This window comes from Plutella xylostella, chromosome 14, assembly GCF_932276165.1.
Source record: "Plutella xylostella chromosome 14, ilPluXylo3.1, whole genome shotgun sequence".
Taxonomy (NCBI): Eukaryota; Metazoa; Arthropoda; class Insecta; order Lepidoptera; family Plutellidae; genus Plutella; species Plutella xylostella.
The window spans coordinates 3,517,075-3,529,061 of NC_063994.1; the positions used below are offsets into that span (position 1 = coordinate 3,517,075).

The window sequence follows — 11,987 nt, forward strand, 5'->3', positions numbered from 1 at the left end:
TGTGATTTTTTTCAAGGCTGTAGAGCATCATTTACTATATAATTCTATGACAATGCCAACCCTCGATTCCCTATTGCCGACCCTTAAACCAGCACTGTAGTGTAGATTTCACGATATTCAGCCATTTTGATTCCGATACGCAGTAGTTAGAGGTCTTCTCACACACACACACACACTCACGCCTTGTACTAATGTATTCCCTTGCGGGGTAGGCAGAGGTGCATTGCTGCACCCACTTTTCGCCAGAGTGTTATGTTAGTCCCAATGTAATAGGGGGCGGGCCTATTGCCATTTTACGGGCACATCCAAGACCCGAGAACAAATATCTGTGTTTAAACAAATATCTGCCCCAGCCGGGAATCGAACCCGGGACCTTCGTCTCAGTAGTCAGGGTCGCTAACCAATACGCCATTCGGTCGTCGAGGTCTTCTCGTATTGCAGAATACACTGAAAGCGTCGTGTGCGTTTGTCATTTGACAGACATTTCAATACGTGCCATCCTAGCCATCAAGTTGTGCCGGTACGAGGGGTGGCTCTGTTAGGGTGATGCCACACGAGCGTAGTTTTATGAGTTGTGAGTCGCGCATTTTTGGTCGCGTAATATCTGCCGCGTTCAGTTTTATAGAAAAGTCCTATTTGATTCACACGGCGACGCAAAATGAGTTCTCTGCCGACTCACATGCACAATTCCGACAGAATTCGACAACTCGAGGCAACTCACAAAATTACGCTCGTGTGGCCTCACCCATAAACGTTGGAAAGCTAATGAATAAAATGCGCCCGTTTGGCAGCCCAACAAAATTTCTGCTGGCCAGAATTTCTGCGACCGAAATTGCACGACTCACAACTCACAAAATTACGCTCGTGTGGCCTCACCCTTAGGAATTCATCGATAAGTCAACGATGAATGTGAATCAATGTCAATTTCCAATGATGACCTGATAACCTAGTATAGAGGCACCTGTGACCTGTTGTATGCCTCGCAAACTTCTATTTGGTTTTAGAGTTGTAATTTTTTGCATTATTCGAGTAGGTATATAGGTACTCTGTGATACATTTTTTTTATATAGTATTAATTTGGGTACAGCAATGCACTTATGCTTACTGTAAACTTGTAAAGGATGCAAGGATGTATAATATATGATTGGTTTTAACCCCGGACGGGAAAAGAGGGGTGTTGTAATTTTAACGTGTCAGTGTAGGTATCTGTCTGCGGTAGCGCAGTTTTGTTTTTAGGGCCCTAGCTAATATCTTAGCCATATTTTACCAAAATTGACTTAGCTGTCGGGGGCTTTTAACACGTTCAACGCCATCAAAACTTGTAGTACTCGATGCATTATAATTTTCTTGTATAATATTACATACCATTTCAACTCTGGCGTAATTTGGGTGCAGCACTCATGCTTACCGTTTAAGTCAAGGATCAACGTACGAGTATTTTTAAAAGAGGGGTGTTATAAGTTAGGTTTGTTTTTTAGGGTCATAGATACTCATACTAATAACCCGAGTGTTCTTAGACACATTCTTAGACTTAGGTGTTCAAAAGTCATGCAACTTTTAGTGTTAAATGTTGGGGGCTTTAGATTACCAATAAAATGATTCATGAGATTTAATTTGATCCAAAGATACCTACTATAAATTTCATACAAAACACCTACTCGTGTCTGAAAATTAATCCCTAAATCCTAAATTAAAATGTTATTAATTATTTATGATCATTATTTACAATGCTAATTGCAGGGGACTACATTTTAGCCCAACTAAGTAGGTAATAATGTAGAAAATACATAATTTGCCGGTAACCAAACCCAAGACCAAATGTGTTATAATTTTGAACCGTGTACATATCTGTCTGTGCTAGGACGTGTTGTAAAATATATATAAGTATTTTTAGGGCATGTTTCACAATGTCTGATTAATGGCTACCTGTGGTGTGGGATACTAGACATGCTGTTACTGTCTAATAAATAATTACAGGTAGCCATTATACAGACATTTTGAAACAGGCTCTTAAAGTAATAATGGGTTTTATTCATGTTAAAAACAATAAAGATTCGATTTAAAATATGAAAAGTAAGTAAAATATTAAAATAAACAAAAATAATTTCCCGTACCGGGAATCGAACCCGAGCCTCCTGGGTGAAAGCCAGGTATCCTAGCCACTAGACCATACGGGACATGACATTGAGTGTTAAAATACCAGTTCTCAATAGGTATTTAAATTGCAGTCGATAAATTGAGAATGTTTGGACTTGACCTTGATGAGAAGGTTACAACTGGTTACAAAATTAATTATCGAAGTTTGATTTAGGCCTAATTTCACACCATTCGGTTAGGTTAAAAATATCTCGGTTTGGTTACATGATAGACTGTTAAGGTTAGTGACTGTCCCACCATGCTAAATCAAGAGGTTAACTCCTTTAATCGGTTGATTAACTTAATGCTGCTGTGGCGGTTCCGTTAAGACTTGGTTAAGACCGGTAACCAGACAACGAGTTGTTGACTTTTGACACATCTTTCAAGAATTCAAGATGGAAAAATGAACAGAGCCTTTGATAAACAATATACGAACTAGATGTCGTGTGACCTAAAAAATGAAGCAAAACACTGTCTGGGTTTTATATATTGTCAAACCGAGATAAAAGTTTAACCTAACTTGGAACCGCAATATAGAAACAAAAATTGATGGCCCTACCTGGAAATCGAACCCGAGCTTAATGACAACTATTGAATTAAGTGAAAAATCTTCTAACAAAATATTTTAAAATAAGATCTTACTTAGAAATTGAGGTGTTATTTGTTGAGTCGTTTCTTTTGCACTGACACTCCATCTAGTTCGTTGTATTGTTTTTCAAAGGGCATGGCGTAATAATATTATTTTCAACGACGCACGTCAAAAAGCAACCTCGGTAGAAATAGTAACCATGGCAACCTCAAAACCAAAAAGTTTGGTTGTTTGAGGTTGTTTGACATCACAGAGACCAATTTCAATGAATATGACAGAATATTGAATGAAGTGTGACTGAATGATTCACATAATGCTTGATTTATGATTTATGGTCTGTTAGCCATATCATCATGGGACTCATCCAATTAACAAGGGTATTAATCCTTAAACAAGTCGTCAGAAAATCCGTGATTTAGACTGTAACTAACAGAATCATGAGAAACCAGGTCTTAGTGCCAATTTTCCATAGTCGGTTAGAGCATAACCAGGGAGTAGTGGTTGACTTTTGACACATCTGTCATGTATTTTATATGGAGATGACGTATTAATAAATCAATAGGTACCTGTCGGTTAGATAACCGACTATGGAGAAATTGGCACTTAGGTACTTAACAAAATTTTAGGAGCCATATCGCGATGTAATCATTAACGAAGTAATTAATGTAAAATTCCATACATTTTGAATCCGAAAATCGTTGTCAAAACAAGTTCACCATAGGTACACACGAGTAGGTACCTACAACATAGAAAACGCCACATTGAACCAGCATCAAAGAGCGCCATCGAAACAGGCAAATATTCGGCGAATAAACAATTAGCCACGCCAGTGTTAACAAAACCACAAACTCATTACAAATGTTCGAACGAAATCAGTGCCTTTTCGATGGCGGCGACTAACTGAATCGGGGAACTACGAAAGTGATTTGCTGCATACTTACATCATCACGACCCATCACGTCCCCACTGTTGGGGCACGGGTCTCCTTCCAATGAAGTACTTACTTACATACTTACCTACATGCTATGATTCTATTCTATTCTATACTATTCTCTGTGAGGGTGTAAGGGAGCTGCACCTGGCTCTCTCGAGTGGAACCTTTGTGCATATCCCCAAGGTCTAAACTGTCTTCCTAAACTTGGACCATTTCCCACCACGCTGGTCCACTGCGGGTTGGTGGGTAAACATATCTAAATATGCAGGTTTCCTCACGATGTTTTCCTACACCGTAAGAGCGATGGTACATACTTACATGCAATGATTTATTAATAAGAAAACTTTTCTTTATTAGAGATTCCCAAAGTCTTTTATCAAAAGATGTTCGGAATGACCCCTGAGTCACTCCATATATATTTTTCATCACATAACCCTGAAAAATATGTTGAAAAACAACAGTGCGGTGATACACCGCAGCATTGAGGCCTCGCCCTTACTTGTAAATGTTTTCCTGTAAAATCCTTCAACTGAAGTACTGAAGTGTTTTTTAATCATATCCATAGTTTCGTTCTCATCCTAGTTAACCAAACCACTCGGCAACAGTGGCGGTCTGCTTAATTGTGAACACTATTGTATAGACAATACTGACGGTTTTCCTTCGTGGAATCAATTGTCTTTAATTATATTTATTATATTATGCTTAAAGGTAAAGGTTAGAAAATAACAAGTTGTGGCAATGTAGGTACTATGACTATACTTCCATGATTTTATTTCACACACTTTAGGGTCACTTTTACCAACAATTTTTTGTCCTCAAGTATTATTTCTATTGCAAAGTTAGCGTTGTCGGAGTCTACTAGAATATATCAGGGTTCCGCGCCAGATTGCCGTACACTGGTTCCGTAAAGAGACTGAAGAGCATTAATACAAATCGCGGCGAGTAATGTGGGCCTCGTCACAGAGTTATATCACTTCGGCCCTATAATTAATTTTCATTAAAGAACTTTGTACGGTCAGCAGTATCAACATATATTAAGTAAGAAGTATTTATTTATGTATACACACTTGTACTTATAAAAAAACTAAAACAGAGAAATATGAAATTAGAAAAAGTAAGTAACTACACAAAGACGGGCTTACCGCCATAAAGTATATTATATTGTGCATAAAGTTTAAAACGCAGATAAAATGGCTACTAAACTAATAATTAGTGAGTTCTGGCAGGTTTCATATTCGTTTAAATACGGATGATGTATTTGTGTGCATTAGGTACAAGGTCTATTATTGTGTAACCCGTAAGTACTTATGGCTCGTTGACACAGTGCGAGCTGCTGCCTGGCCAGTAGACAGCTACTCGGTTTGTGTACTCGTACGCTAGTAGCTCGGCTTGCCTCTGCTGTCTACACGACACCCAGTCCCAGTGCGAGTCGAGTCACAGCGTAGTACACAAAATCACGCTACTGTCCAGCTGGGACTGGCGAGCTACTGCCGAACGCGTCCAAACGATGCGAGCGACGGCCGAGCCGCTGTCATGGGCGAGTTGCTGCCGGCGAGCAGGCGAGTGAAAACAAAAAATTATGAAGTAACTCGGATGCGAGCTACTGACCAACTCGCACGTACGAGTTACTCGTAAGTTACGTCCAAACAGTGCGAGTTACTGCAGTGCAGCTACTCGGAAGGCTGACTCGTACGCTAGCTCGCATTGTGTAAACTAAGATATTTTTGTTGTTTTTTATGTCAATCTCAAATCAATGAATGAAATGAAAGATTTTGAGTACCCATTTGTCATAATATTTCAAACTCTCTATTAGTAAAGGCCTTTGCCAAGGAGGATTTATTTTACTTAAAATTATACAAATGATTCAATATACATATATAGGTACAGGTATCAGATATGGTTTGGAGATTGGACACATCCATAAAGGATGAAAGAAGACTGACGACTGACGGATGAAATTTACTGTGCGAAGATGAATGGTTGTTGTATGTATGACCAGTTAGGGCAAATAGGCGACATGCGACACACTCAAGAAGATCCAACTAGGCCCACCAAACTGCATCAGCAGATTAACTAAAAGTCTACTTTCATGCCCGCGCGGTAAAAATAAAATCCTAACTAATATTATAAATTCGAAAGTAACTGTGTCTGTCTGTTACTCTTTCATGCCAAAACTACTGAACGGATTTGAATGAAATTTGGTATACATAATTATGGTCGAGACCCTAAAAAGAACATAGGTAACTTTTTAATCCCGAATTCCCACGAGAAAACTTTTTAAGGCGAAACGAAGCTCGCGGGAACATTTATATGATATATTTTTTGCGTACCCTACCGCGTTGCTAATCCCGCTACACGCACGTTTATCCTATTCGGAGTTAACTACGCGAATAATCCCACTGCGCCGCTCCGACGATACTTTTTCAGTAAGAACGCCTTTTTTGCCCATTCATATTTTTGCTGCTCACATTTTTACTTTCTAAAGTGTTTTGTACTTGGGTATCTCTTTATGAACCCATTTCGGAATGCGCCTTGCGTCTTTCGTTAACGACGCACTGGATCAGTAGATTTGAACTAATTGTTTTTTTAAATATTTAGAATAGAACTTTATTTGTACATACACAAGAACAGAAGTTACAAAGCTTATATACAAAAAAATAGGTAGATCTTATCGATAAAAGCGTTTTTTTCAAGACAAACTTTGGTGGAAGAATTTTTGATCAAATAGGGATAAGTTGTAGAAAAATAATAAGCAAATATTAGTTATAACATTAATTGTAATGTATTGAGGCAACGCGGCCGCCAGCCTTCAAAAGGTCTCTATTATTATTCGTAGATATAAACATGCACATATTAGTAAAACTGTTAGGGTATTAGTAAATTAATTTAGCCCTTAGGCCATGCTAAGCTAGTAAGCTCAAACTTTCACGAAAGTTTCTTTAATTTCATAATAAACAAATATGTAGGATTCGCCCTAAGGGTGAGGTTGCCCTCTACCATATTGGAATGACGTCAATATCAAACTTGACTAATCTGAAGCCCGATTCTCAAGTCACAAACACAGTAGTGCGACCATTATGCAACCGTAAAACTGGATTCATTCCCTGGATTTATTTCTTGGAAACGTTTTTTAAAACGCGACGCTCATGCCATTTTATAGAAAAAAAATTCATATTGTCCAGTTCTCAACATCAAAAATTGAACAAACATGAATAAAATACATACACACACTCGAAAACATTACCCTCCTCCTTCGGCAGTCGGGTAAATGGATCAGTAGATTTGAACTAATTGTTTTTTTAAATATTTAGAATAGAACTTTATTTGTACATACACAAGAACAGAAGTTACAAAGCTTATATACAAAAAAATAGGTAGATCTTATCGATAAAAGCGTTTTTTTCAAGACAAACTTTGGTGGAAGAATTTTTGATCAAATAGGGATAAGTTGTAGAAAAATAATAAGCAAATATTAGTTATAACATTAATTGTAATGTATTGAGGCAACGCGGCCGCCAGCCTTCAAAAGGTCTCTATTATTATTCGTAGATATAAACATGCACATATTAGTAAAACTGTTAGGGTATTAGTAAATTAATTTAGCCCTTAGGCCATGCTAAGCTAGTAAGCTCAAACTTTCACGAAAGTTTCTTTAATTTCATAATAAACAAATATGTAGGATTCGCCCTAAGGGTGAGGTTGCCCTCTACCATATTGGAATGACGTCAATATCAAACTTGACTAATCTGAAGCCCGATTCTCAAGTCACAAACACAGTAGTGCGACCATTATGCAACCGTAAAACTGGATTCATTCCCTGGATTTATTTCTTGGAAACGTTTTTTAAAACGCGACGCTCATGCCATTTTATAGAAAAAAAATTCATATTGTCCAGTTCTCAACATCAAAAATTGAACAAACATGAATAAAATACATACACACACTCGAAAACATTACCCTCCTCCTTCGGCAGTCGGGTAAAAAGGAGTATTTTATTAAAAGCGTTGACTTCCGAACATCAACTACTCAACGCATAAATTCTATACTACAAACATTTTTTTAACGGATCCTCGAAAACGTCACGTATTTATATTTGAGGTCTAAATGGAAAATTAAAGTTTGCGGTTTGTTTGCGACTGCCTATTAAGGAGGAGAATAGACACTCTGGACTTAAATTACTTATGATCGGAGACGACCCAAAATGGTCATAATTCATTTGAACCCAGTTCCGGCAAGATACTTGAAAACTGATAAGTTTGATTAAATCGCTTTTCGATTTTCAAGATGAAGGGATAATTCCACAGTAAGTTTGCTCGGTGCCTGGGAAAGGAGCGCTTGATCGAATGAAAATGTAAATGAGAAATAAATGTCGGTTTTAACTTCTACTTTGCGATGCGTGAGCGGAAAAATATGGCGGCTGTAATATTACTTATATACATTCTAATGGCAGCCAAATATGGGAAATGGTTACGTTGAATAATTATTATGATATACAGGGTGTTAAAAATGGGTACTGTTAGCCAAAAATAGGTAAGTCCTTAGTTAGGTGATCATTCTAAACTTCATTGCTTACCGTGGGGGAGTTGTTTTTTAATGAATTTCTAAAAGTCGTGGAAGTAATGTAGTTTTAAATGACCATCTAAGGAGTCACCTATTTTTTACATTATACCTTATTGTAGGCTAACAATACCCATTTTTAACACCTAATTTCCCCCGTTTCGCCTTACTATATTATTTTTGCCAGAGCTTGTAAAGCTGCGTCTCAGCCGGGAATCAAACCTGAAACAACGGGCACCTGACGTGAAACATCACGTGACTGGCATCTGAAACATTATACATAGGTACATTATCTTGTATGTGTTCTAAAGATTGTATTTAAGATACGCCTGCATCCATAAATTAGTATTATCTGATGATGATGATGGTTGAATTGTATTCTAGTAACGTAGGTATGTGAGTAGAATTTAATTCCAATGGCTGTATTTTAGCCGCTACATCGGGTAACTGTCAATTGCCATTAAAATCAGACTAACGTTACGATGCATCAAGCGTGCTTGTAGCGTTCTCTATGTAGTTCGATAAAAGTGTTGTAACCACAAAGCAAATACATAGGTTTTAACTTTGAATATTATAGGTACTAAGTATTCTATTCGCATCCGGAACGAAGTAATCCGACAGAGAACTAAAGTCACCGACATAGCTCACCAAGTTAGTAAGCTTAAGTGGCAGTGGGCTGGTCACATCTGTCGAAGAACCGATGACCCATGGGGTAACCGTGTTCTGGAGTGGAGGCCGCGACTAGGCAAACGTAGTGTGGGACGCGCTCTGGCTAGATGGGGCCATGGAATTGCGAAAGGTGGCTGGTTATGATTGCATGCGGAAAGCTAAAAATCGCATCCAGTGGCGTGCTTTGGGAGAGGCCTACGTCCAGCAGTGGACTGTATAGCATGGCTGATGATGATGATGATGAAGTATTCTATTCTATGTGAGGGTGTGAGTTCCTACTTTCACCTGGCTCCCTCGAACGGAACCTTTGTGCATATTCCCTTGGACCATTTCCCACTACGATGGTCCACTGCGGGTTGGTGGGTTCACGTAACTAGAATCTAGATATTATGCAGGTTTCTTCACGATATTTTCCGTTAGAGAGATGGTATACCTACATTTTAGGTATACTGAAATTCAAGCCCCATGTCGTGAGAAGCGGGCGCATACCCGGCTGAGCTACTGATACCTGATATTTAATGGGTGTTATTTTTGGTTACCCATTAACTCAGGGTTTTCAAGAAGACTCTAGAAAGTTATCCACTTTTCGGAATAACCGGCTGGAGCACTGTTGGTCTTCTACGTTGTTCCACGCTCGTGTGTCCGTGACGTGCCGCGTCTCTCTGTCTGTCAGAACGCCCGTTTTGCTAAATTAGACTAGCATTAGGGCATTAATTAATTCAGTGTGAAGCGTGTGATAGATTATTGTTTGTTGCGTTGTTGTTTGATATTATTTTTTGAGTATGTATGTAGAGGTAAATGCAGTGATTGTTGTCCCTAATGAGCATAGGTCAGTTGAGTTTTCTTGAAATAGGAATAGATATAAAATATTATGACATTTTCACAGCCGTTTCGATTTTGCATGAAAATCGTTTTAAGCATAAGCGAAGCACGAGGGTAAAGCTAGTTTTCGAATAAACAAACGGTAAAATACTGTAACAGGATCGTTTCCCACTTCCAGAAACTCGGTACCAAAAGCGAACTAATTTCCAAGTATTATATCAAATTTCATATCAATAGACCGAGGCATCCTTACCAACGTGCAAAGTTTATTTAAAAGCCAAAATTCAAAGGATCGGATATCTTAAGAAATTTCATTAATTTCGACTTCTTGAAAAGCATTAGGAAAATTTCTAAACTGTCATAAGACTAATAATTATAACTCTTGAAAGTCAATTTAATGAAATATTGTGGAGTTTTGAAACAATGAATTGCAAGGAAGATGATTTTAAACGTTCCCTTTTTCCTTCCGAAAATGCGTTCAACTAAAACTGTTTACTGATTCAATTATTATAATTTATGTAGGTGTTAATGTAACTTATTATTTTAAAACATAGGCGCACAAAAAAAAATGAGTGCAGCAGCAAAACACAAGCTTAAACCATAAAAAAAAACCTAAGTATAATCTTATTAACAGTTTGAGAACCTATTCCCAGTTGTATTTTATTTATTTAACTACCATTACAGATAACGCTTTTAATTTTATTCAACTTCCTCCATCCTAGTTTAAATACACCTAAGCTCCGAAACGGAGATCACTCGTAAACCTTATCTACCCTCCCCTTTTCAGTTCGTTTGCAGTCGAGTTAAAATTTTAATACTCAACTCTTTAATCTTAATTGGATTATAAAACTCTGAAAAAGCCCCGTACCCGTAAACACTTTCTGCCTAGAATTAATAAACAGGATAAATTAAATGTTGGGAAATAATTTACATTACCTGTTAGGACGGAATTAAAACTATAAAATAATAAGTTTATGTTTGTCTGCGACATTTCTCTAAAGGAAGAGTTTTGGAAAAGTAGGGCTGACAATCTATACCATGTAATTATAAAAAAACCGGCCAAGTGCGAGTCGGGCTCGCGCACAAAGGGTTCCGTAGCAGCAAATATAATATTACAGTTAAATCAACCTATCTCAAAAACTATAAGAGATACTTTGATCAAACCAAAAATCGTTGAAAGAGTTAATTAGCATGCATCACCTCTATTTTTTTTAGAATTTTATACCCCGTAGTTATAAAAATAGAGGGGGGGGGGACATACTTTTTACGACTTTGAGAGCTGATATCTCAAAAACCGTTCACTTTAAGAAAAATGTTTTTTAGAAAACTTTATATCATTTTAAAAGACCTTTCCATTGATACCCCACACGGGTATGTACATCGAAAAAAAAAATTTCATCCCTCAGTTACATGTATGGGGGGCCCCACCCCCAATTCTTTTTTTTACTATTTAGTGTCATATTTTTGTAGCGGTTCATACAACACATATTCCCATCAAATTTCATCACTGTAGTACTTATAGTTTCCGAGTAAATCGGCTGTGACAGACGGACAGACGGACAGACGGACAGACGGACATGACGAAACTATAAGGGTTCCGTTTTTGCCATTTTGGCTACGGAACCCTAAAAAGGTCGCTAATATATGTAAATTTCACGAACTTTATTTTTGATCACTCCTGCATGGTGGGAATCTATACCAAAGTACACATGTAAGCCAATTATTTCATTTTCATTCATCCACAGTACTCATGAACGCCAACTATGATTTAGTGATTTTTAATGAGCTGCAAGAAAGTCTCTCATTACCTATCTGCTGGGTACCAATATATCTACGAATGCATCATAAATCTCCGTTTCGGAACAGCTGAATTTCCCTTCACAGGGTAACTGGCCATATCTTACCGCAGTAATAGCACACTTACCGTCAAAATAACACATATCTGCAGGCGATTTGGTGCCAACTGCGCTTGACAAGCAAATGTGACTGGCAAACCATGAAATGTGATCATTTGTCATGCCATTTCCATATAGGCTAGTTTCGGCCATGGAATGACTATAAAATCAGTTGCAGATTTAGGACGCGTAAACACGTAGTTTAGGATTCAATAGGGTAAGTTACAATCTATTTCAGGACAAATGATTTGGAGAAGTTTTGAGTTTGACAGTTATAGACCAGTCTCCAATGTGACAACACTAGATGTCGGATAATAGTTTTTGTCAACGACAAGCTAAGATGATAATAACACTTTTACATATTATGTAGCTCACTTTTTGTTTC

The 11,987-nt window shown here is 37.7% G+C and overlaps 1 non-coding gene across 1 annotated transcript; it reads right to left on the minus strand.

Annotated features, from left to right (window-relative positions):
* Positions 1–2,105: 2,105 nt before the first annotated feature.
* On the minus strand, positions 2,106–2,177 carry Trnae-uuc. Its single transcript has one exon. It is a non-coding gene; the product is annotated as a tRNA-Glu (tRNA).
* Between the last annotated feature and the right edge of the window lie 9,810 nt (positions 2,178–11,987).